This window comes from Phascolarctos cinereus, unplaced genomic scaffold (genome assembly GCF_003287225.1).
Source record: "Phascolarctos cinereus isolate Bilbo 61053 unplaced genomic scaffold, phaCin_HiC Scaffold_1;HRSCAF=81, whole genome shotgun sequence".
In the NCBI taxonomy this organism is placed as follows: domain Eukaryota; kingdom Metazoa; phylum Chordata; class Mammalia; order Diprotodontia; family Phascolarctidae; genus Phascolarctos; species Phascolarctos cinereus.
The window spans coordinates 163,742,687-163,769,819 of NW_027555514.1; the positions used below are offsets into that span (position 1 = coordinate 163,742,687).

At 38.1% G+C, this 27,133-nt stretch overlaps 1 protein-coding gene across 2 annotated transcripts in view; it reads right to left on the bottom strand.

Moving 5' to 3' along the window:
- CELF2 (CUGBP Elav-like family member 2) overlaps positions 1-27,133 on the bottom strand; it is a 1,000,575-nt gene that overhangs the window by 648,453 nt on the left and 324,989 nt on the right. The gene's annotated exons all lie outside the window — the stretch shown is intronic.

Here is a 27,133-nt window from a genome sequence, read left to right on the forward strand (position 1 = left end):
GTACATTTTCAGTTCTTGTAAGGTGCTTTGATAAGGGGTGAGGTGTTTACTCCTTTCCTGGCCTGTCCTCTGGTCTATTAGTGACCACAAGCACTCCTTTCTGTCCTGGAACTGTAAGGAGGGTTCCCTTTCTACAGCCACCACAAGCTCCACCACGCCAGCACTCCTCCTAGCCCCAGGACCACCTCCTAGAACTGTGACCCTGATCCAAGCATGGGCAAAACAAGAGATTCCTGCCTCAGCACTGGCAAAGATATCCCTGCAATCCCCCTCTGATCAGCCACTGGATTCCCCCTCAGTCTGTGGGCCAGAAGCTTAGGATGCAGCCACCACCCTGCGGACCGCGCTCTAAGCTCTGCACTCTGTGCTCTGGAACTGGCTCTGAGACCTAGCTCCTCTCTCTCCACAGAAACAGACTTTTCCTACTGACCTTCTACATTGTCTTTGGCGTTCTTGGGTTGAGGAGTCTGGAAGCCACCACAGCTGCTTGCAATTCAGTCCTCTGAGGCCTGCTCCAGGTTTGCTGTGGTCTGAGCGCCCATGCCACACTGTGCTCCTCTAACTGCCTGGCACAATATACCTTTCCTATCAATCATCCAGGTTGTCTTAGGCTGGAAATTTGTTTCACTCTGTCTTTTTGTGGGTTCTGCTGCTTTAGAATTTGTTTAGAGCCATCTTTATAGGTATTTGGAGGGGTTTGGCGGAGACCTCAAGCAAATCACTGCCTTCACTCCGCCATCTTGGCCGAAAGGGATATTTTTTAGGAAATGAAGGTGATGTAGAGACAAAATGTTTAAGTTTTTAAAAATCTTTATTTTTAAATGACCAGGAACATAAGCCCCCAAAGAGCTAGATCAGGCTAAAAGGAAACCAGGCAGCATAAAAAATAAGGCAACAGACATAATTCTTTTGTACATCATTTTACTATATATTTTCACCATGACAACCCTGTGAAGTAGGTAGTGGAAATATTATTTTTTTTCATTTTGTAAATGATATAATTGCATGGGATTTCTGTTTGGTTTGTTTGTCTTTGAAAAAGACCTGTGATTTCAGTGATGTAGGAAGCTTCTTGGTAAGGAGATTGCCTTTACCAATGAAGATTGGTGACTGCCTTATAATTTAGAGGCTTTAAGATTTTTTTGTTGGGGGGGGGAAGGAGGAGAACCCAAACACTGAAAAATTAAATAACTTGCCTAGGGTTTCATAGCCTTCATGTATCAGAGGCAGATCTTGAACCTTCCCAAATTCCAGCCTGACTTTTAGCCACTATGCCAAGTTGCCTCTGGAAACAAATTTAGTCTTCAAGAAATAAAGTGAATTTCTCAGGGCCATACAGCTAGACAGAACTGACAGCAGAACTCAGATATTTCAACCCTCAAACTAGCACCTTTTGCATTAGTCCTCTTTGCCTCTTGAAAATCATACAAAGTAAGCTTTTCGAAGACATTTTTGTTCCCACCCTCCTATACCCATTTTGTTTTGGTGTCCAAACCCCTGGGGGCAGCTTCCCTGTTTGCAGTCTGTGGGGGGTACCAGGAGCCACAGACAAGAGAAAGAAAAGGAAAGTGGGGTCAGTGTAAATTTACCTAATAGAATCCCTGTGGGATGTAGTAGTTTTTGAAAAATGTTTCCAAAGTAGCTTCAGGTTATAATTTGTAAAGAATGTAGCTTTTTTCTTGGTTCTCCGCTGTTGGACTTATACTGTTCAATGTTAAGTGCCCAGATATACAATAGAAGATAAGAGAATTGGATTTGTAACAGGGGCATGAACCCTTTTAGAAGCATTTGGACAGCGGTTGCCAGTTTTGACCCATGTTCACTGGAGGTAGCTAGGATTTTCCTAAGGCTTACTTAAGTTCCAGGAATATGTGGATGGCCTAGCCCTGGCCATCTGCAGGAGTAAATGAAGCTAGGAGTTGGAAAAGCAAATAAATGGTAAGGATAAGAGGGTTTTCCCCCTTCAGATTCTGAAAAGATGTGGTGGGAGGTATGGACCACATAGGAGATTATACTCTGAGTCCGAAATGAGTTTGGTAGAATTCAGGGGCTCTAAATTAGAATTGTGGTACAGTGGAAAGTAAGGATGATCAGTAGATAGAGCACTGGGCCTGGGATTAAAAAGACCAGAGGCCAAATCTGACCTCAGACACTAGCTGTGTGACCCTGGGTGAGTCACTTAACCCGTGTCTGCATAAAACTGAAGAAGGAAGTGGCAAACCACTCCAGCATCTTTGCCAAGAAAACCCCATGGACAGTTGGTCACAGCCAGAGTCAGACATGACTAAATGACACCACCATCACCACCACCACCACAACAACCACAACCACAACTACAACAAAGGAAAGTGAATTGGCTGTGGACTGAGAAGAGGTGGGTTAAATCCCACGAGATCTTGGGAAATCACTTAATCGATCTAGCACTCCGCTACCTAAAGAAAAATGAAGAGGTTAAAATGAATAGTCTCTGAGGTCCCTTTAAGCCTTAGAAGGAGGGAGAAGGCAATAAGTATTTATATATTGCCCACTGTTTCTTTCACTGTCCTAGACAATTTTATAAATATTATCTCATTTGATCTTCATAACAATCCTGTGGGATGTATTCTATTATTATTCCCATTTTACAGATGAAGACATTGAGGTAGGTAGAGGTTAAATTACTTGCCCAGGATCACACAGCTGGTAAGTATCTAAGACCAGATTTGAACTCAGGTCTTCCTGACTCCAGGCCAAGCACTCTATCTACTGTGCCATCAATTGCTTTTGAATCCATGATCCTAATGGAAGAGGGTTTTCTTTTCAGAGGTAGACAATTTGCTTGATGGAAAGGGGGCCAAAATGGGGACAACTGTGAGAGAAACACTGAGAAAAAAGCAGTCACACAGAGAAAAGGGTAAAGCTGGCTAATGTTGTGTATCATTGTATCTCATTCACATATGAGTGACAGTAGCACTTTAAAGGTAATAGCTAGGAACTCTTGCATGTCAGTTGAGAGGGTCAAGTCAGGAGGTCTTCACAACTGTCTAGGTATATCTGTGTATTTGAACATGGGCTACAACTAGAGAAAAGATTACCAGAAAAGAGCTTGAAAAGTGTTAAATAGCCAAGAGGCATGTAGGCACTAGTTAGTTCATCCCAAAAGAATTCTACCATTTCAAAAATGTCAGGAAACAGATAATGGTGACAAAAAGTTGGGACACTGAAGATAGCAGAGTGTCACCCTCAATGGGAACAAGATGACTGAATGGACAGGTTCAGAGAATAGGCATTAATAGTTCATGACACACAGTAGGTACTTGATAAATGCTTGCTGAATTTTATTGCAGAGTTGGATGTAAATTGGGAAGGAGGTCTCTAATGGAGTGGACCTGGGCTTTGCACTTGAGTCTGTGCTACTGAACAATTTTTATGAGTGACTTAGATAAAGGCATTCATAACATGCTTAGCAAATTTTCAGGTTACACAAAACTAGGAGGGATGACTAATACATTTCATAACCAAGTCAGGATTTCAAAAGAACAACTTGACAGGCTAGAATGTTGAGCCAAATCTAATAAGATGAAATTTAATAAAGGTAAATGTAAAGTCTTCTATCTGGGTGGGAAAAAAGATCAACTCCACAAGTTCAAAAGGGCGGTCATGGCTATAGAAAAGTTGATCTCAAAAAGATCTGGGAATGTTTGTGGACCACAAATGCAATATGAACCAATAGGGTGAGAAGGCAATGAAAAAAGACAATGTTCAATTATAATGAAGTGACTGTTTCACTGGAAATTGCCCCAGTCAGACTGTGTTTGGAGCATTGAGTCAGTTCTGGGGACATTTTAGGAAGCACTTTGATGGGCTAATGTCTAGAGAAAGGCAATCAGGACAGTAAAATCCATGTCATGAAAGGATCACCTGAAGGAACTAGGAATATTAATCTAGAGAAGAGAATAACTAGTTGAGGGTAGGGGATCGGCCATGATATGGAAGATTTAAAAGAGGGATAAGGCTCTCATTTTGTAGAGTTCCAAAAGACAACATTAAAAAAAAATGGGGTAGAAGTTGCAAAGGGGCAAAATTAGACTTGAAATTAGGAAAATTTTTCAATAATTAGCGCTATCCCAAAATAGAATTCATTTCTTTGGAGAAGGGGTGCAATGTAATAGGGGTATAGCCTCACTGATGGGAATATGGTTTGGATTATATGACCCCTAAGGTTCCTTCCAACTGGGAGATGCTGTGGTTCTCTGAGATCAGGTAACCCTAAGCTGTTCACAGACTAGAAAGAGACTAAGCATCGCACAGACCTGCAGGCTGCAGCAATGGTTCAGTGGAGCATGGAAGGGGGAAGAGAGATCAGAATAACAAGATACTCCTGGAGCCAAGTACCCATGGAGGGGCTAGAACCAAAGAGCAATAGGGCACAGAGACATAAGGTGGTCATAGCAAATTCATAGCAAATACAAATCTTACCCTTTATTGTCACTGTCCCTCACGGGACCTGGGTTTCTGTAAGGTTGGGGCAAGGGGGAGGTCAACTCTCTAGTGATCCCGAGTCCTTTTCCTACCTAGGGAGAACTCAATCCCAGGTTCGTAGGGATGTTTACAATTCTCTGGGGGAGGATGAGGCTCACAGGTACAGAACATTTTCTTGACTATCTATGGGTTTGTTCTTTTACTATTCTTGGTTGTGGGTATTATGTTCGTTTTATGGTCCATACCTCAGTGGCCTATGGTAACTGAACAGTCCCTAAGGAAGAACAAGAAAGGCACCAGATCACAATGTTCCCAGTGAGACTTCTGGGTAGAAGAAAACAAAAACCACAGAGAGTTTTAAATGCTGAGGAAACCTCCTATTGGGTCTCTATGGACCCAGAGTCCTTCATTGGTGGGTTATGGCTTCTATATGTATTAATCTTTCAAGAAGTGTTCAACTCACATTAATTTTCTTTTTCTTTGTTATGAAATTTTACATAACCCCAAAGCAATCCCTATACGGATGGAAACAAATGGATGAATGAATGCTGAAAGCATGGAAAGCTGCTAGTCTGTGGCTTACCATTTAAAACTCTTTTAGACAGCAGCACAGCATGAAATACTAATTCACTGTATCTCCAATACCATATCCATTAGCACTTCCTCATCCTGGAATTTAAATAGTCCAAAGCTTAGAGAATTGCTAAAGAGAGTAATTAATACAATAGCACAATTCTCCATGGTTCAGGTGATGTGATGGATTGAATTACCTGTCACAAATAAATCTTACAGAAGGCAGTTTTCTCCTGTTCGGTATTTTTAATCCAGTACCTCCTTATCCTCTCATGGCTTCCCCCTTCACATTGGTGCACAATTATTTGCTTTACTGATTTTTACATTTTAGTCCACTTACAAATTGATGGTCAGCTTCCCTCACCCCTACATACCTCACTACATTTCCAACAGACTTGGAGTTTGAAACCAGGAGCTCCAGAAAATCTAAAAACACGTACAATGGGAAAGGGATTTTGATTGTTCAGTTTAATCCATCCATTATCTTTCTCTTCTGCTCCTCTTCCTTCCTTTTCTTTCTTAGGCATTGTGGTACTCAGAGTCTTTTTACCAAGGATGTCACTCAATTATATGACCAGCTCGTGAGGGCACTCCTGTCCAGGGCAGCCAGCTGTGGGCTATGGGGGACTGAGTGCCTCAATTCCATAATTACAGATTATTAGTTCCTTAGGTATCCCAATTTCCAAGTCCATTATCAAATTTATATCAGTAGCAACTTCACAAGGCTTTCAACATGGGATATAGATGCTTTTGTGTATTCCACCCAGGGGATTAAAAAGCTTTAGAAAAATGTTGAAAATGCTCAACTGACTTCTTTTCATAAGAAAAAAAAATGGCTATTCTATAAACAGGGGCCTTTTCCACATACATATATTCCTTCAGTATTTATGGCTCTAAAAAGATACATACCTATAGTTCTTTTATCAATGTCTGTCTTTATCTTTTATATGATTATTTTGTTTAAACATGTGAGGTGATGGATTCACACAAAGATCTAATTGTCCAGTGCATGGACACTGGGGTTCAGCTGGTAGCTTGGTGACCTGGGAAAAGTCCTAAAATTCAGGCCCTAAATGACATGGCTTCTAAAGGCTCAAGGTCTAAGAGTGAACTTTTCCAGAATTTCTTGGAATGTGTGTGTTGGTCCTCTGCATATGAATTTCAGCTTCTCAAACAAGTACAAATGTGGAACTTCTTCATGCTGGGTGGTACTACAAAAATATATAGTCTTTCCATCTATTCATTCACGGACTTGGAATCAGGAAAATGGGTTTGAATCTTGCCTCTGATATTTACTAGCTACGTAATCCTCAACTTAGTCCCTTCGGGACTCAGTTTCCTCATCTGTAAAAAGAAGACTTTTAAGGCCTTTCAACCTGTAAGATCTTATGATCCTATATGCAATGCATAGTACCAAGAGAACAGAGACTAGGAGATGTGGAAAATTCTGAGGGGAAAACAGAAGAAGCCAAAGAGCAAGTGAACCTTAGGATGAAGGGAAAGAACGACAGAGAATCTAAATTTGCAGAATGCTTATTTGTATTTCTTTGGAGCAGCTCAAAGGACTTGCACTCTGCTTATGGACTGTGTTCAGTAAAGGTCATTGATTAGTTAAGTATATTGAAGACAATCTCTTTTTCCCCACCTCCTCTGAAGAAAAGGTTAACATTATTATACCCATTGTAATCAACTCACACGCGTATTGCATGCCGATTATTTATAAAGCAGTGTCTTCAGTGCATTTTGCAAATGAAAATATCAAGTCACATAATGATTAAGGGATGAAGCTGAGAAAAGAAAACACTTTTCCAGTCAATTACTCAACAAGCCTATGCTATACACCTACTGTGCACTAGGTGTGATGCTAAGTAGAGATACAAGGAAAGGTAAAAGGTTCTAATTAGCTTCCCTTTATTCAGATTGCTAGACTATGATATGCCCCTTCTTCAATGTTCCAAGCAGAATACTAGAGAACTCTAAAAGTCTAATTATTCCCCATATGAAAAGAAGGTAGGGATGGGCTAGATATGAGAAGTCTAGGCAGAGCATTAGATGAGGAATCAGATGACTTTACGTCCAGTCTTGGCCCTGCTATTAGCTAGCTCTATGATGTTGTACAAATAATTTTATCTCTTTGAGCCTCAGTTTCTTTATTTGTAAGGTGGGAATAATATCTCTGAGTCAAAGTGCTGTGAAAACCATAAAGCTCTAAATAAACATTAGCTATTAGGACATATTTTAAATATTTGTTTTATTTTATATTATTATATCTTTTTATATTACTATACCATTTTGTTCATTCTGTGATGCATTCCTAGACCATTCTGGGTCCAGGAGTGTGGCTGAGGGTAGAGAAGGTCAAAGTCTAGAGAGCTTTTGTAATTCACCCTAGCACTCTCCAAATATCTCCACAGTGACTGGATAGCTGATGTTAAGAAATCTAAACAAGAAGTGTAGAGTGGGAGGCAGCTAGGTGGTGCAGTGAATAGAGCTCTGGCCTTGGAGTCAGAAGGACCTGAGTTCAAATCCAGTCTCAGACACTTAAAACTCACTAGCTGTGTGACCTTGGGCAAGTCACTTAACCCCGATTGCCTCACCAAAAAGCAAAAAAAAAAAGTGTAGAATGTAAACTCATAATTCCTAATAGGTTTCCCCTAAAGCCTCTGTTGCATGGAATGTATTGTAACTTTTGAATTTCATCTAAATTATGAACTCAAGAATTGTACACATACCCAGAAGGCAGATGTCAATGAGTTTTCTTAAATTGTTCAAATAGTGAGAAAGGTATTGCTTTAAAATTAATGGATTTGTGTCATGTTTCAAGAGGTACAACCCATCTTAGGCACAGTCTGAAAATTGGAAGTATATGGGAAAGGAATCAAAGTAATATACAAAACATCTGAAATAGGTGGACAAATGAGGTTAGAAGATAGCACGTAGAATAAAGAAGGAAGAAGGAAAAGGCACTCATACTTGACTGGTTGACTTATTCCATTCCATGGCATTTAAATCTACTTGGGATCTTAATTATATAATAAATACGATGCTTTAATTCTTTGTTTACAGCCATTCAGTGTTTAAACTGTGTTTTCCCATTAAGGCATCAAGGTCAATGATACGCATAATTAACTAACTGATTTAGTGCATTAATTTTCCATGAAGTTGTTGCAAGGTACAAAATATTGAGCCTTGAGAGATGCCTATTCTATTGTAGATATCATAACGAGCATTGGTTCCTTAATAGGACACTGATGCAATCCATGGCTGGGTTTCTATCTAGTAGAAGCATGTGTCTCTTTAAATGATGATGAATGCTATCTTTGTACTAAGCAGGAAGATGTCATTAAACTGGCAAATTTTGCTGACCTCCCAGGGTTTCCCAGTAAGCACTGCCAAAGGCTAGTGGTGTTCATAAATCCTTATAAAGCTAAGAAGTGAATAAAGCAAGGAGGTAAACCTGATAAAAAGCTATAGAAAGAGCCTAAGGTGAATTGAAGACTAATATACTGAACTGTACAGAAAAGATTTTCTCCCTGTTCTCCACCCTGTCTTTCCCCCTGACCATTGAAATAAGTTTCATTGTTATTTCTTTACTGGCAAAGCTTTGCTCAGCCATCCATATTAAGTCTTATATTTCTCCTATCAATGATTTTTTTTAAATCTCTGACCGCACAGATATTATTTTTCTTCATCTCATTCCAAGGGGCCATAATTCAAGATGAAAATCTTCAGATTGCTGAGAGCCAGGTCAATATCCTTCAACTTCTAACTACAGTCTATATATATATAATACTTATGGCTAAAGAATAATTATCTTAGACCACCAGCAAAGTGAGGGAAACACTGGGGTATTCTGTAAGGGTTCAACTCTGCATTTTGCTCATTCATTTGGTGGTACCTTTAAGAATGCTAATCTCTGTCCTAAGTTCCTTGTGACTTCTATTTCTCTTTATATGATGACTGGTTTTCACCATTTACCCTTCATTATAATCAGTGGCTACCCACATAGAAGGTGCTCACAAATTGATGAGGGGGAATCCACATCTTCTGAGACAGTCCATTATACTCTTTGATAATTGCAATGGCTAGGAAGATTTTTCCTATACGAAAGTTAAATTTTCACCTTGGCAATTTCATCCCATTGTTCATAATTCTGCCTTGTGGGACTAGGCAGAATGACCTTAATCCCCTTTCCATAACCGTCTTTCACATTCCTTAATACCCCACTATGTCTTCCCTACATCTTCTCATCTTCAGGCTAAACATTCTCGGTTCGTCCAATTGATCAAACGGCATTAACTAGAGGCCCTTGCTCATCCTGGTCGTGCTTTTCTGGATATTTCTCTGGTGTATCAGTATTGCTCCTATACGTGATCAGCAGAATTAAATGTGATGATTCGGATGTGGCATAACTAGGGCAGAGAACAGCAGGGCAATCAGTGTCCTGGACCGAGATGGCAGGCATCTCTTAATGCAGCTTGGTTTTGTTATCTTTTTTTTTTCAAGCTACCATATCACAGTTAACTCACATTGAAGTTTTAATCAGTTATGATGAATTATATAAATACTTACTCAATTATTCCCATTGAAACCTCTAGATCATAAAAAGGGTACTTTTATTATTGTCTTTTGTTTATATACCAATTATTTCTGAAAATAAATATCTGTTCTCTTCCCATCCCTCCAATTTTATTTTGTAACAAAGAAAGTGGTTTTGATCAAAATCAACTGCTAGGCACCCTATCTGACAATGTATGCTACATTCTACCATTGTATGTCCCTACCTATGCATTGAGAAGAGGGAGGCATTGTTCATTAATTTGTCCTTCAGGACTGACTGAATATTACACTTATTCTGAATTCAGTTTATTTCCAGTGTTCATTTCAGTTTCAGTATTGTTGTCATTGTGAATACTTGCGCTCTGGTTCTGCTGATTTCACTCTGTATCAGTTTTTTAAAAAATCCTTCCACGTCTCTCTGAATTCCTCACATTCATCATTTCTTAGTGCACAAAAATATTCTATTATTCATATACTACAATTAATTCACCAATATTTATATTCACTAATCCATGACAACTCACTTTGTGTTGTCAAGATGTGCACTTGATTCTATTCCATCTTAACTTTTCCAATAAACTGCCTCCACCATCATCTCTCTCTCTCTCTCTCTCTCTCTCTCTCTCTCTCTCTCTCTCTCTCTCTCTCTCTCTCTTCTTCTTCTTCTTCTTCTTCCATATATTGTCTTATTCACCCTCTTTACTACCCTATTTCCTCAATTTACTGTCTCCTTCCTTGATGCTTTCAACTATGATTTCGTATTTTTCATCCTTAAAAAATCTTCACTTGATCCAACCATCCCCACTAGCTGCCATCCTATATATCTCCTCTTTGTAATTAAATACTTTGAGAAATCCATCTATATTCGGAGCTTCTACTTTTTTCTCTCTCACTCTCTTCTCAATTCTCAGCAATCTGGTTTCTAACTTCACATTTCAATTGAAACTGCCCTCTTTAAAGTTACCAATGATCTCTTAATTTGATAAATTTAGTTGCCTCTCCTCTCTTCTAATCCTCCTTGACCTCTCTAGCATATGACACTATGTATCACCTTCTCCTCTTGAATTCTGTCTCTTCTCTAGATATTCTTGATACTGTTTTCTCCTGCTTCTCTTCCTATTTGTCTCACTTCTCAGTCTCCTTTTCTCCATCTTCCTTCATGTTGAGCCCACTAATTGTGGGTATCCCCAAAGGCTTTGTCCTAAGTCTCTTTTTTGTTTTCCTCTATACTATTTCACTTAGTGATCTGGTCAGTTTCCACAGGTTCAATTATCATCTCTATGTAGATCATTCATAGATTTATAGATGACCTAATCTCTCTGTCGAGCTACAGTTAGGAATATCCTGCTGTCTGGTGGATACCACCAACCAGATGTTACTTAGGCATCTCAGACTTAATATGTCTAAAACAGAACTTACTATTCTTTCTCACAAACTCTCTCGACTTCTGAACATCCCTATTATAGTTCAAGATCAACATTAACCTCCTAGTCACCCAGGTTTACAATCATCCTTTACTCCTCATTCTAGCGGCAGCTAGGTGGTGCAGTAGATAGAATGCTGGTTCTTTTGAAGTCAGGAAGACTCATCTTCCTGAGTTCAAATATGGCCTCAGACACTTACTAGCTGTATGAACCTGGGCAAGTCACTTAACCCCATTTGCCCTAGTTTCTCATCTGTAAAATGAGTCGGAGAAGAAAATGGCAAGCCACTCTAGTATCTTTGCCAATTAAACCCCAAATGGGGTCTTCAAGAGTCAGACATGACTGAAAATGCCTGAACAACTCACTCTCACACATCCAGTCTTTTGACAGATCTAGTCACTTCTAACTTCACAAAATCTCTTGTATGTGTCTCTTTGGCTCTTATCCCCTCTCACCTTAACTATTGCAAAAATAACCTTTTAGCTGCCTCAAGTCTCTCCTTGCTTTAATTCAAATTCCACTTGGTTGCCAAGGTTATTTTTCTAAAGTGTAAGTCTGACCATGTCACCCATCTGCTCAGTGAGCTTCAGTGGCTTCCTATTGCCTCCAAGATCAAATATAAAGTCCTCTATTGGTTATTTAAATATCTTTATATCCTGGTGCCTTTCTACCTTTCCAGGCTTCTTACACATTATTCTTCTCATGCTCTGTGATCTTGCCACATTGAACTACCTTCCATCTCCTCTCATCATCTTCCTTTGCACTGTCTGTCCCCCATTCCTGCAATGCTCTGACCCCTCTAGCCTTTAGTTTCCCTGGCTTTCTTCAGGATCTAGTTTACCTTCTATGTGAGGTTGTATCTTTTGCATGAAACCTTTTCTTAGTTACTAGTGCTGACATTTTTTCAGGTAACCTTCAAGTCTTGCATAGACCAAGTCATTTGCATGGTATCTCTCTCGTTGGAATATGCTCTACTTGAAGGTAGGGGTTTTTTGGTTTGTTTTGCTTTTTGTCTTTCTTTGTATCTCTAAAGCTTAGCACAGAGTCTGGTGCATAATAAGAGCATACTGAATGTTTGGTAACTGACTACTTCTACTTTTTTGCTGTGACAAGAAGTACTTCTATGAATATTTGTTAAATATGGAAAGTAACTTTCTGTCTTTTACTTGAGGTGTACACCTACAAATGGAATTTCTGGGTTAAAAGGCATGGATATTTTAGTCACTTTTCTCACATAATTCCAAACTGTTTTTAGAGTGGTTGGATCATTTAACAGCCCTATCAACAATTTATTAGTGTGTCCCTTAGCCCTCTAACATAAACTTTTTTCTTTTTTTCTCTCCTGTCCTGTGCTGCCCTCTCCTCTCCCTTCCTTTCCTTTCTTTTCCTTTCCTTCTTTCTTTTTTTAATTTCTAATTTCCTAGATAAAACCTCAGATGTTTTAATTTGTTTTTCTTTACTATAACTATTTCCAAGCATACTTTCTTATGATCAGTGATATTTTGTAACTTACCTTTTGAAAAATTTTCATAACCTTTAGCCACTTATCTATTATCTACATAAATTTTTTTTTCAGATGAACTGCTCATCTGAAAGAACGGATGCCTTGCTCATCTGAAACTTATGAAATTGGTTTTTTGAATCCAGAGGTAAGACTTTATATTTATCTTTATTAAATTGCATTTCATTGGATTTGCCCCAATGTTCTAGTTTGTAAATATCCTTATGAATCCTACCTGATCCTGTCATCCAATCTGTTAGCTCTCCCTACAAGTTTTATGCTAGCCGTGAATTTGATAAGCCATCATCAGTTGTGGATTATATTATATATATTATGTTATTTATATATTATAGATCAGTGGATTAATCTGAGCCAACCACAGATCCTTCTGTATTCTACTAGAGATCTCCTGTTAACCTGATGTCAGCTATTCATTGACATGCTTTGGATCTAGCCATTCAACCAGTTCTGAATACATTGAATCACTCTATTTTCTCAATCACATCACTCAATCTTGTAAACTATATTTACAACACTCCCCTGATCTACCAGCATAAGTCCATGTGGAGCATGATCTGGGTGGTTAGGGCATACTGCCACACTCTTGGATGAATATTATCCCAAGCCCTTCTCCTAGCCTATCACATATTGCAACTACCCTGAGGTTCATCGCTGGGTCAGCAAATTCTCTCACAAGACGGGAAAATGATAGTGCTTGTCTCAAGGCATGCCTGCACACAAGACCAATACTTGATGCTTGCCTATGTATACCAGTTTAGTAATCTCATCAGAGAAGGAAATAAGTTAGTTTAGGTAGAGCTGTGTTGACCCTCTATTTTTACAACTATTTTTTCTAAATGTTCATTTCTTTAAAAATATATTCTAACCCATCAGACTTATGGATAGTAGAAGAATTTATGAATAAACAAGAAAGAGAGCATTGTGAGATGCAAGATGGATAATATTATTTACACTGAATGAAAAAGTTTTTGTATGAATAAAAGGAAAGAAGGAAAACAGAAAATTGGGAGAAAATTTATAGACAGTTTCTCAGATAAAGATCTCATATTCAAATGTATAGAGAACTTTGCCAAATTTATAAGAATATGAATCATTCTCCACGTGATAAATGGTCAAAGGATACAAACAGGCAGTTTTTCAAAGAAGAAATCAAAACCATATATACTCATATGAAAGAATGCTCTAAATCATTTTTGATTAGAGAAATGCAAATTAAAACAACTTTGAAATATTATGTAACATCTATCAGATTGGCTAAAAAGTTAGAAGGGGAAAATGCCAAATGTTGGAGGGGATATGGAAAAATTGGGACACTGATACACTGTTGGTGGAATTGTGAACTGATCTGCCCTTTTTTGGAGAGCAATCTGGAGTTATACCCAAAGAGTTATTAAATTGTGTATACCCTTTGACCCAGTAATATCACTATCTCTCAAGATCATCAGTGAAAAAGGAAAAAAAGAAACCCCTATATATTCTAAAATAATTATAGCAGCTGTCTTTGTGATGGCCAAGAACTGGAAATTGAGGGGATGCCCATTAATTGGAGAATGGCTAAACAAGTGGTGGTATATGATTGTGATGGAATACTACTCTGCTGTAAGAAATGATGAACTGGTTGATTTTAGAAAATCATGGAAAGACTTGTATGAAATAATGAAGAGTGAAATGAGCAGAACTGAGTGTGTGGTATAGATTGGAGCAGGGAGAGACTGAGTCAGGTAGACTAATTAGAAAGCTAATGATATCCTTTAGGCAAGATGTTAATGGTGACCTTTATTTTTATTTTTTAAAATTAGTTAATTTATTTTTAGTTTTCAACATTCATTTCCATAAGATTTTGAGTTTTAAATTTTCTCTCCCTCCCACCCCACCTCCCTTCCCCAGACAGCATGCAATCTGATATAGGCTCCATATATACATTCCTATTAAACATATTTTCACATTAGTCATGTTGTAAAGAAGAACTAGAACCAATAGAAGGAACCACAAAACAGAAGAAAAGAAGAGCAATAGTATGCTTCAATCTGCATCAAACTCTGTAGTTCTTTCTCTGGATGAGAAAAGGTTCATCTTGAGACTTCTGGAGATGTCTTAGATTGTTGCATTGCTGAGAAGAGCTAAGTCTATCAAAGTTAATCATCACACAATGTGGCTGTTACTGTATAAAACTTTCTTGTGGTTCTGCCTACTTCACTCAGCATCAGTCCATACAAGTCTTTCCAGGTTTTTCTGAAGTCTGCTTGCTCATCATTTCTTATAACACAATAGTAGTCCATTATGTTCATGTACCACAGTTTGTTCATCTATTCCCCAATTGATGGGCATCTCCTCAATTTCTAATTCTTTGCCACTACAGAAAGAGCTGTTATAAATATTTTTGTATGTGTAGGTCCTTTTCCCATTTGTATGATCTCTTTGGGATACAGCCCTAGAAGTGGTATTGCTGGGTCAAATGGTATGCACATTTTTATAGCCCTTTGGGTATAATTCCAAATTGCTCTTCAAAATGGTTGGATCAGTTCACAACTCCACCAACAATGTATTAGTGTTCTGATTTTCCCACATCTTCTCCAACATTTATCATTTTCCTATTTTTGTCATGTTAGCCAATCTGATAGGTGTGATGTGGTACCTCAGATTTGTTTTGATTTCCATTTCTCTAATCAACAGTGATTTAGAGCATTTTTTCACATGGCTATAGATAGCTTTAATTTCTTCATCTGAACACTGTCTGTTCATATCCTTTGACCATTTATCAACTGGGGAATGACTTGTATTCTTATAAATTTGACTTGGTTCTCTATATATTTTAGAAATAAGGCCGTTATCAGAGACACTGGTCATGAAAATTCTTTTCCAGTTTTCTGCTTCCCTCCTAATCTTGGTTGCATTGACTTTGTGCAAAAACATTTCAATTTAATATAATCAAAATTATCCATTTTGCATTCTATTATATTCTCTATCTCTTATTTGGTCATAAATTCTTCTGTTCTCCATAAATCTGACAGGTAAACTATTCCTTGCTTTCCCAGTTTGCTTACAGTATCAGCCTTTACACCTAAATCATGTACCCATTTCGACTTTATTTTGGCATATGGTGTAAGATGTTGGTCTATGCTTAGTTTCTGCCATACTTTTTTCCAGTTTTCCCAGCAGTTTTTGTCAAATAGTGAGTTCTTATCCCAGAATCTGGGGTCTTTGGGTTTATCAAATAGTAGATTACTATAGTCATTGATTACTGTGTCTTGTGTACCTAAACTATTCCACTGATCCACCACTCTATTTCTTAGCCAGTACTAAGTAGTTTTGACGCTTGCTAATGGTGGCCTTTATTAAGGTGGGGACAGAAAGGGTCAGATGTGAGAAATGCTGTGAAGCTAGAAATGGCAAGATTTTGTAGGTGATTGGATATGTGGGATAAATGAGATTGAGAAATAGAAGATAACATGGGGGTTGTGAAGATGGAGGGCTTGAAGAAAGATGGTGAAGTTTTTGCTATAATCAATAGTCAGAACAAGCACAGAGAACATGTTGGACATGAATTAACTTTCTTTTTCCTTTAGTTCTTGTGTTTACAATTCACATTCAAAGTATAAACCCTGTAATTTCCAGAGACAAAATTACATTATCAAGAACACTTCATTAGTGGAAAATACTCCACCCACATAGTAGAAACTATTGGCTCCTACTACACATTTCTTCTAGAAGAAATGAAGACAACATGTTTGTTCCAAAGCCATGAAACCATAAATCAAATTCTTCTTTTTCCAGAAAAATAAAAGAAAACACAACTCAGAAAGTCATCATCTAAACTGCTATTTGGTTGGTACAGAAGTCCTGTGGACAATATGAAGAGACATCCTATGTTTCATATCCTTGCTGAAAGAAACGACAATTCCCTGGTACTATGTCAGGGCACCAGCATTAGAGAAACATCATCATTAGCATTTAATGAACTGGATCCTCCCAGTGCCTTGTAAGACATAAATTGGGCACCTTTACAAGGTTCATGAACTCTTTTGAGGGCACTGTGCTATGTTTCAGCAAGTATATTGAGTAGGCTGGAAAGTTTGGGCAGCCTTCCAACAGGCACAGGTTAGACAGAAGAAGAACCAAGACCACTCACAATATCCTTACGACTGCACTGGGCAGTATAGACAGAATAATCCTTGACAAATGTCACATGTGACACTTATGCTCTCAAAGTGATATCGCAAATATTATTTTATTTTTTTATCACAACATACCCATGAGACAGGTATACAGAATGCACATGCACAGCTCGTGTTTTTAGAGTGATTTTAATACAACAACAACGAAAAGGCAGATGTAGAGGCCAAAGTAGGTAGATGAAGTAATGGGACTATGAGACAACTTGGTTATGTTAAGTTCAAGCAAAGATTCATGCTACCCTGCCTATTAGAAGGCTTTAGGGTAGTTATAATATTGATAACAGTGATCATTTACATAATTTATATAATAATACAGCTTAGACACTTAGAATGTCTGAAGTTGCCATCATGAAGATGAGTCTTCCTCATTCCTAGGGCAGTGTTCTCTCCCCTTTGCCACCTACCTGCCTTCTGGAGTCATGAGAATAGCATAGGGCCAAACACAGAACCCTAGGGTCTTCTAGCACAGGCCCCTTTCAAAGTTGATATGGAAACATTTACTACTCTTCAGGCCTGAAAAGCTAGGTGATTCAGTGGCTAGAGTGCCAGCCTGCTGCTATCCCTGCAGTCAGGAGGACCAGAGTTCAAATCCAGCCTTAGACACTTACTAACTGTGCAACCCTGGGCAAGTCACATATCCCAGTTTGACTCAGTTTCCTCATCTGTAAAATAAGCTGGAGAAGGAAGTGGCAAACCAAATTCCAGTATCTTTGCCAAGAAAACTCCAAAAGGGTTCATGAAGAGTCAAACATAACTGAAAAATGATTAAACAATAATAAAAGCTATAATAATAATAATACCACTGGCCATTTATGCAATAATAGCTATTATTTATATAAAACCTAGTATGTGCCAGGGACTATGCTCAGTGCTTTACAAATACTATCTCATTTGCCCCTCTAAACAACCCTGGGAGATAGGTTCTGTTTTTGTCCCCATTTTACAGTTCAGGGAACTGAGGCAAACAGATATTAAGTTACTTGGCCAAGGTCACATAACCAGTCAGTATCTAAGATTGAAATTGAACTCAAGTCTTCCTGACTCCAGGACCAGCACTCCATACACTGGGCACCACGTAGCTGTGCATTTATACACCACTTTACAGTTATGAAGTGCTTTACATGCAACCAATTCTTTCTAAGATTCCTTATGAATATTTCATACAATCATCATAGCAACACTGTGAGGCAGTCAAGGTTACTATTCCTCTTTCACAGATAAGAAACTAAGACTCAGAGAAATTCAGTGATTTTCTCCAGGTCAAAAGGAAAGCCAGTACCAAGCCAGGATTTATATCCAGTTCTTCCAATTCCAGTTCCAATGCACTTTTTATTAAATCATGGAATTACCTATCATAAGATCATGCCTTTAGAGCTAATTTAGATCTAATCTAGTCCAGCACCCTTATTTTACTGATGAGGAAACTGAGGCCCTGAGGGGGTATCTTGCTCAAGATTATACAGTTATGAAGTGACCAGGATTCAAACATCTCTTCTCCCTCAGAATCCTGCCCTGTTTTCATTACACCAGGTGCTTTAATATGGAAGAATGTTTCTGGTGACCACTGAAGGAGGAAAGAGTGAAGTAAACAGACAGAAGTGAAATGGAGTATAATAGAATTGATAGAAACTATATTGAAGAGGGTTTGGCTGTCTGCATGACGTTAAATATCTGACTGAAAATGGAAAATGTCCATCCATTGTTTTGTATCTCTCCAAATATTCAGATGTTTGATGCTACAGAGAGTCTTTCTAGATATTAGACTTAAATTTTCAGTCTGTTGGCATTATGTAAACGTTATCTCAAAGGCGTTTACCGAGCATCTGCTGCATGCAAAATGCCACTGTGGATGCAAAGACATAGCTTCCAGTGGCCCTCAAGACTCTGTGCTAGGACTCCTCCTCTTCACTTTTTACACTCTCCCTCCTGGTGGCTTTCATAACAAATGGGTTTAATTATCATCTTTATGCTGATGACTTCCATATTTATATATACAATTCCTGTCTCTCCCCCGAGTTTCAATCTTGTATCCCCAATAGCTTACTGGAAATTTCAAAGTGGATGCCCCAAAGCCATCTCGAAATCAATATATCCAGATACAGACACAGACAGACAGACAGACAGACATAGACACACACACACACACACACACACACACACATACACACACACACACATACACACACACACACAGAGCTCATTTATCTTTGGCACCAAACCTAATCGTCTTCCAAACTTCATTATTTCTGTTAAAGGTACCATCCTTTTAGTCTCCAAAGTTAATAACCTTGGCATTATCCTCAATCCATATTCTCCCTCATTCCATATATCTAATCAGGTGACATCTTTTTTTTTTCTACCTCTATAACATCTCTCACATCTGACCCTTTTCTTCAACTCACATGACTACCACTTTTTGCCTATATTATTGCAACAGGCTCTTACCTTTTGTCAAGATATTAGGAGACATTTTGTTTTCCAGAGTTAAGGCCCAGCAAACAAGCTGTGTCCTGAGCTTTGCATAACAACAATCATTTGCACTCACCCTCTGGATGATCTCACCCTCTGGCAAAATCACATAATTATCGTATTGCTTTGACCAGCAGCAGGTGTTCTCTGAGCTCAGACAAATACTGAACAAGTGCCCATGTTCTGGTTATGAACTCCTGCTATGAATCAAACTTGTTTCACTGTTGCTATTCTCTCATTGTCAGGGCTACAGCTCACTGCGTAGCTCAGGTCCCTCCACTAGGGGTGGGGCCTCGACACGTGTCTAATCTGCTTCCTTGCTTGCAAGCTGTTTCCCTCATTTTGAAATTAAACTTCTGTTTGATTCCTGACTCTTCTCTCTAGCTTGCTCTCTATTTGATTCTGGCCATCCACAGGTTAGAGGCTGATTTGGTCTGGTAGACACTTCAAATTCAATTTAGTCCCTGACTCTCTCAACTATTTCTCTACCTCCATTCTGGCAGTTTTCTTACTTTGGCAGTGAATCCACTGCCTGTAGCCTCCTGATCTAATTGGTGAGTTCCTCCCTGGAACCTCCATTTGAGGAAATATGCGTGTGAGCTATGATCATTTCAAACTCATCTCAGCCCTTGACTCTCTTGACTACTTTTCCATCTTGCCCCTATGTGGGTAGACTCCCTTTTCCTTTCCCCATCTTTTACTGTATTGTCTTCTCTCATTAGAGTGTCACCTTTTTCAGGACAAAGATTATCTTTCTTTTTGTATTTCTCTCTCTCTCTCTCTCTCTCTCTCTCTCTCTCTCTCTCTCTCTCTCTCTCTCTCTCTCTCTCTCTCTCTCTCCCCCAAGTAATCTTTCCTTTCCTTTACTCTCCTTTCCTCCTCCTTTTCTTTTCCTTTTCCTTTCCTGAATTGAATCAGTCTTAAATGCCAAGTTAAGGAATTTGGACATTTTCCTGTAGGTGAGATGGTGCTTCAAAACTCCTGGGAATCAGCTCCCTTAAATGTTCAAACTCCAGGCAACAATATTACTTCTGAATCATAACCACTAGAAGACATCAACAAAATTGAATCTACCTTATTTCTAATATCTTGAGGAACATGACTAGGGGAATAATGCAGTATAATGGAAATTCAGGAGGGATCTGAATTTTAAGCTTGGCTGTGACACTTATCAGCACGTGCAGTTGTACAAAGACATCTAACCTTTCTGAGCCTCAACTTCTTTATCTGTAAAATGGAGCTAATAATACTTATAGAACCTACCTCACAGGTCTATCATGAGGAAAGTACTTTGCAAATATACACTAGGGAAATGTGAGCTACTACTTCACTGCCACTTCAGAGTTTAAATGGTTAATACATTTTAAGCCTCTCTTACAGGCTAATGTAAGGGGAAAAAAAAGCACTTCACAGTGCACATATCTCCAAACAACATTTATTTATATTTACTTTTAATATGAGCTATAAAACATGTCTCAACAAGCAGCAATTTAATTGCATCAATGCATTTGATCTGATGAACATCCTGTTCATAATAAATTCTTACCTATAAATACACATGGAAAATACAAATTAAGCCTCCATGTTAAGCTCTGGAAGACTAAGTGCCCCAATTCCTTTTGTACATATCATGAATTTTGCTTTAGAATTATTTGTAAGACCTTAGGCTACAACAGAGTTGTTTGCATATTCTTTGGAATCAGCTTTTGTTTCAATTTGGGAAGTGAGGAGTACTTCAGTAATGCTCTAAGACCAGTGACTTTTACAAGCAATTTTTCTTTTTCTTTTTTTTTTGATCAATTGCTCACATTTTAATTCCCTAAAAGAACTGTTCTTTTCATTATATTGGAGAGAGATAGCATTGCTGCTCTTTATTTCTAGATATTCTTAGTTTCCCAGGAGGAAAATGTGCAGTTAAGACATGATTATTCAGGGACCAATTAGCTCATGGATGGATTTCTAGGTCCTGACTTCTATTCATCTTATCCAGTGAAAATGATACCCCTTTGATATGATGATGATATGATGGCCATCTTTTGGCTATTATCACTTTTATAGCAGTCAAGAATGGTACATTGAAAAGTGGACTGTCTTTAAGGGCAGAAAGCTGGGTTAAACTATTACTTCTAACACTAACTACCTCTGTGACACTTACCCTCTCTGGCCTCAGCTTCCTTATGTGTAAAACAAGAGTTGGACCAGATGGTTTCTGATGTCCCTTTGAGCTCTAAATATATGATCATGAAGGATAGAAGGGATTCAGTTAAAGCTGTAAATTCTATTGATTTTAAGTGGGAAGAAGATTTTACCACTGAGTGTAATAAGGTTTGGAGACATTCTGTGGGGCTTCATTTATCCATGCAGTCATGTTTCTGTTCTTTGTCAACAATTAAGCATAGACTGTGCTATACATATAAATATAAATATATATATATATATATATATATATATATATATATATATACACACACACACACACACATATATACATATATACACATATATACATATATATACATATATACATATATACACATATATACACATATATACATACTATATATACATATATACACATATATAAATACATATATATATATACATATATATATACATATACACACACACACCCCTATGTGTATGTGTGTGTGTATATACACATAGATATAGTGTGTGAATGATATAGTGTGCATATAGTATATAGTATATAGTGTGTATATACATATAGTATATTTATGTATACATATACATATACATATACATACACACACAGTCATAGAGAATTGACAACCATCAATATATACTTGGAAAAGTGAATTATCTTTAGATGATAATTTTAAAAATATTTAAAATTATTATTTATTTTAAACATTCTTTTTAAAATTTTAGTTCCAAATTCTCCCCCCATACCTTTCTGCACACTAAAAAGGCAAGAAATATATCAATTAGACATGTGTAATCATACTAAACATATTAGCCATATTTTTTAAAAAGCAAGTGAGAAAATTATACTTCAATTTGCACTCAGAAATTATTGGTTCTTTCTTTGTATTTGGATAGCATGTTTTCACCATGAGTCCTTTGGAATTGTCATTGTATCATTGTATTGATCAGAGTAGCGAAGTCTTTCACAGTTGATCATTTGGATAAGAATTTTAAAAAGGTATCCTGTAGACTCTAAAGGATAATAAAAGGCTTATGGCCTTTTTCTACAAGAAGAATCTATAGAACTTGATAAAATATTTATATAAAATTATCCTGTCAGGGTGCAGCATCAACATCTTGGCCATTCTCTTAAATTCAACGAGTACTTTCATTCGTTTATTCATTCGTTCATTCAACAACTATTTAGATTTCTTACTGTATAGAAGATGATGGCATACCCACAGAGAGAAAGATGAAGTCATAATCCCTGTTCTCACAGAGTTTAGAGTTTTAGATGATGTATCAAACATGTACAAAAATAACTATAATGATAATATAACTAACATTAATATAGCATTTACTATGTGCCAGGCACTGTGCTAAGCATTTCACAATTATTATTTCATTTTGGTCCTTACAAAACAACTGTAGGTTGTTGTTGTTCAATTGTTTCAGTTATGTCTGACTCTATGTGATGCCATTTGGGGTCTTCTTGGCAATGATACTATAGTGGTTTGTCATCTCCTTCTTCAGCTCATTTTGCAGATGAGGAAACTGAGGCAAACAGGATTAAGTGACTTGCTCAGGATCACACAGCTAGTAAGTGTTTGAAGCTGGACTTGAACTCAGGTCTTTCTGACTCTAGGTCGAGCACTCTATCCACTGTCACCAGGCTGCCCCTAACAACCCTAGGAGGCAGGTGCTATTATCCCCATTTTACAGATGACAAAACTAAGGCAAACAGAGGACAAGTAACTTGCTCAGGCCACACAGCTATGAAGTGTTTGAAGTGGATTTGAACTCAGGTCTTCCTGATTCAAGGACCAGTTCTCTCTCCCTAACCTCAGATAGAATATGAAAGTTAAGGAAAAGAGGTAAAAACTGATTTGTTATTTTAGAAGAGAGATTTTGGAGATCACTGAAGTGATTCATACAAGAGAATGTATTTTCAGTGTGTAATACAGTTTAGCAAGAACATAGGGGATAAGAAGGAAAGCAGTGGGAAATGAGGTTGGAAAAGTATACTGCAGTCAAATTGTGGAGAACCTTGCATGCTAGGTCAAAGCAAATATACAACAGTCTGTATTCACAATAATGAAATGACAAGTCCTTAAAATAAGTACGAGGAGGCATTGAATCTGTTTCAGAAAGTAAGTGAAATAATCAGAATTCTGTTTAAATAACAAAGATCAATCTGGCAGTAGTGGATAGGATGGAAAGTAAACCATTTTTTCAAGAAGTCTGGTGGTAAAAAGAATGAAAATTTTCAAAGAAGCTGACAGAGGGTAGTAGGGTCAAGGAAATGTTTATATATCCATATCTATACACACATTTATATATATATATATATATATATGCATATATATATGTGTATATATATATATATGCATATATATGTATATACACACACACACACACGTCATATTAAATGAGTCTAAGAAATCATAGATTATGTTATTCCTTTTTTCTTAAAAACGTGGACATTCCTAACTTTTCACCTATATACTTAGTTTGTGATCTTTATTTTAAAAAAATCTTTTTAACAGCAATATTCTCCCAGTGATGCTGTATGCTCAGCCTCAGAAGAATAAAAATTGCCTGTGATCTAAAGAGTGATGTAGAGATGTGTTATGAGCTGCAACTTTTTACCAATAATACTTTGTACACAGGTAGCAGTGTAAATGATACTCCCTTGATAGGTATGGTTGAAAAGGCAGATGAGGTCTTTGTGTCATTAGTTTTACTTAACTCTTTTGCCTTGTTACAAGAGAACTCTCATGAAATGGGAGTAATTTGTCAATGCTTATAATGTAATAATAATATTATTTATATAGGGCTGTAAGGTTTGTGAAGTGCCTTAAAAATATTATCTCACCCTCACAACTCTAAGAGGTAGGTGCTTTTATTCTCCCTATTTTACAGATGAGGAAACTAAGGTAGAGGTCATGTGACTTGCCCAGCCTCATGTAGCTGGCAAATGTCTGAGGCTGGATTTGAACTCAGGTCTTCCTGACTTTAAACCAAGAATTCTATCCATAATTGTAAAATTTAAAAAAGAAAAGAGAAGAAAATGTAATGGACCAGTCATGAAGTGACAGTGAGGACTAGCAGAAAAATAATGTCACACTAGAACCATGAAGTGTCTTAAGGGTTGGCCAGATACTGTTGGAGATTTAGAGAAGGAAATAGAAAAGAATCATGCAGGATGAAAGGAAACAGATGGGTGGCAATCTGTGCTGATGGAGGTTATGTCCATAATGTTGAGATCATGAATACATTGGCATGTTGAAGTGTAAAAACAGATATATGTTAGTAGGAAGGGAACAAGTCAATGAAAAAGGAGACATTAAAGAGGTCAGGGAGGGAGGGAGGGAGAGAGGGAATAAGCATTTATATAGTGCCTACTGTGTGCCAAGTATTCTGCTGAGTGCTTTGCACACATTATCTTATTTGATCCTCACAACATTCTTGTGAGGTAGGTGCTATTATTAGGCAGACAGAGACTAAGTGACTCATTCAGGGTTACACAGCCAGTAAGTGGCCGAGGCCCCATTTAAATCCAGGTCTTCCTGAATCCAGGCCCAGTGCTTGAGAAGTGGGAGGAAATGAGTTTGAGGATCAAGTAGACAGATTAGTATTGGCAAGGAAAAAGGATACTTCTTATGGTTCTTAATTTTTTTCAGTAAAATTAAGAGGGTGTTAGACCTCTTGATAGATGAGGAAGGAAAACTAGTCATACTCTGTTTTACAACCTGCATTTGGGGAGGTTACATGTCAAAGGGTTCGGTGAAAAGAAAGGTATGATCTTGTGATCTAAAAGTCAGTAGGTAAAACCAGCCAAAGTATAATGGGAAACTCTCAAAAATTAAATTCTGATAATGAACATAGATGATTCCAATGAAGAAAAAAGGTGAGGAGTTGTATAAAGAGATTGATAGGGATATACAGAGAATTGATTAAGTGACTTAAATTTTTAAGAGACATGTAAGGAATGAGGAAATGAGTATTAAGTGAGGTTTAATAAAACAGGGTTGCATGGTCCTTAAGAACAGTGTCAGGAGTGATAAAGCAGTTTGAGTATATTGGAGAATAAGAGAAGCTGGAGAGAAGGCAAAATAACTTAAACATTTTTTTTTTTGCTTCTTTATTGAGAACAGCAATCAGATGGGAAAGGAGAAAGTACTAATGGTTAACAAGGAGTTGTAACCTCAAGGTAAGCAATGAAATTGTGAGAGAACCTTAGCAACCCTCAAGGAATTTAAGTTATCAGGCTTGGGTGAGCTCCACTCCAGGACACTAAAATAAGTGGTGGGTGTGATTGTTGAGTTGCTATTAATGATCTTTGAAAAACCATGCAGAATGAGAGAAGTGCTCCATGGCTGTAGATGGGTGATTGCTACGATTATCCCTCAACACCCTCCATGCCCCCCAAAAAAGGGAAGATGGTACATTGGTAAACTACAGGCTGGCTTGACTTTGCATCTAGTCTGGAGAATAAAAGGTTTGGGAGTTCAAGACTGAAAGGATGTTAATTAGAAGAAGAGTGGCTGGCTCCAGAGGGCAGGCCTGTCAGCAATGATTGGGAGTTGCAGAGGCAGATTCTGGCTCAATGTAAGGCAGAATTTCATAACAATTATAATTGCTCAGAAGTAGAATGGGCCACTTCAGCATATAGCTGGTTCTCTGTATGAAAATTCAAGGAAAGGCTGGACAGCTCCTTTATACTCTTTGGTACAATGGCTGGCGTATAGCAGCAGTTTAATAAACACATGTTGATTGTTTGCTTGGTTGATTCCAGTTCATCCATGACTTGGCCTTGATAACCTATGGGTCTTTTTCAAATCTGAGATTCTCTGATTTAGGGATGAAGGAGGCTGATTAAGAAAGTCCTCTTGGGAGCCAAGATGGAAAAGAGAAGCCAGGAGGTTGCCTGAGCTCTCCTCAGTTTCCCTTGGAAACAACATTCAATCTAGCCTCTAAAATAATTCTGGGGTGACAGAATCTGTGAAAAGATGGAGTGAATCAATTTTCCAGCCCAAGAAAACTTAGAAGGACTTTAGGAAGATCCATCCCACTGGGTGAAAGGGGAGCACAACCCACTGGTATCCCTATGAGCCAGCAGGAGGCTCTTAGCCACAGCACAGTTGAGTAACCAAGACCCCTTGGTCCTGGTCTCAGCAGGCCAGTGGCACAGCAGGTCAGCTTTGAGGCCTCCAGTCCAAGCCAGCAGGCAAACTGCCAGACCTGGAAACCAAGGCACAAGAGACCAGGCCACCCTAGCCCAGTGGGTAAGCCACTAGTTCCAGAGGACCCAGGACAGAAAGCCAGTGACCAGGCCCCAGGCCCCTGTACAATAAGCTTTGGACAGTGCCCCCTGTACTCCAAAAGCAGAACTCAACTTTAAAAAATGAGCAAAACAACAAAACAAAATGAAACATAAAGGAACCCTGACCATAGAAAAACTACTATGGTGACAGGAAAGATCAAAACACAAACTCAGAAGAGGACAACAATGTCAAAATGCCTACATGGGAGGCCTCAAAGGGGAATATGAATTGGTCTCAAGCCCAAAAAGTCCTCATGGAAGAGCCCCTAAAAGATTTTTAAAATCAGGGCAGCTAGGTGGCACAGTGGATGGAGCACTGGCCCTGAAGTCAGGAGCACCTGAGTTCAAATCTGTTCTCAGACCAAACACTTGACACTTACTAGCTGTGTGACCCTGGGCAAGTCACTTAACCCCAATTGCCTAAAAAAAAAGATTTTTAAAATCAAGTAATAGAGGTAGAAGAAAAGTTAGGAAAAGA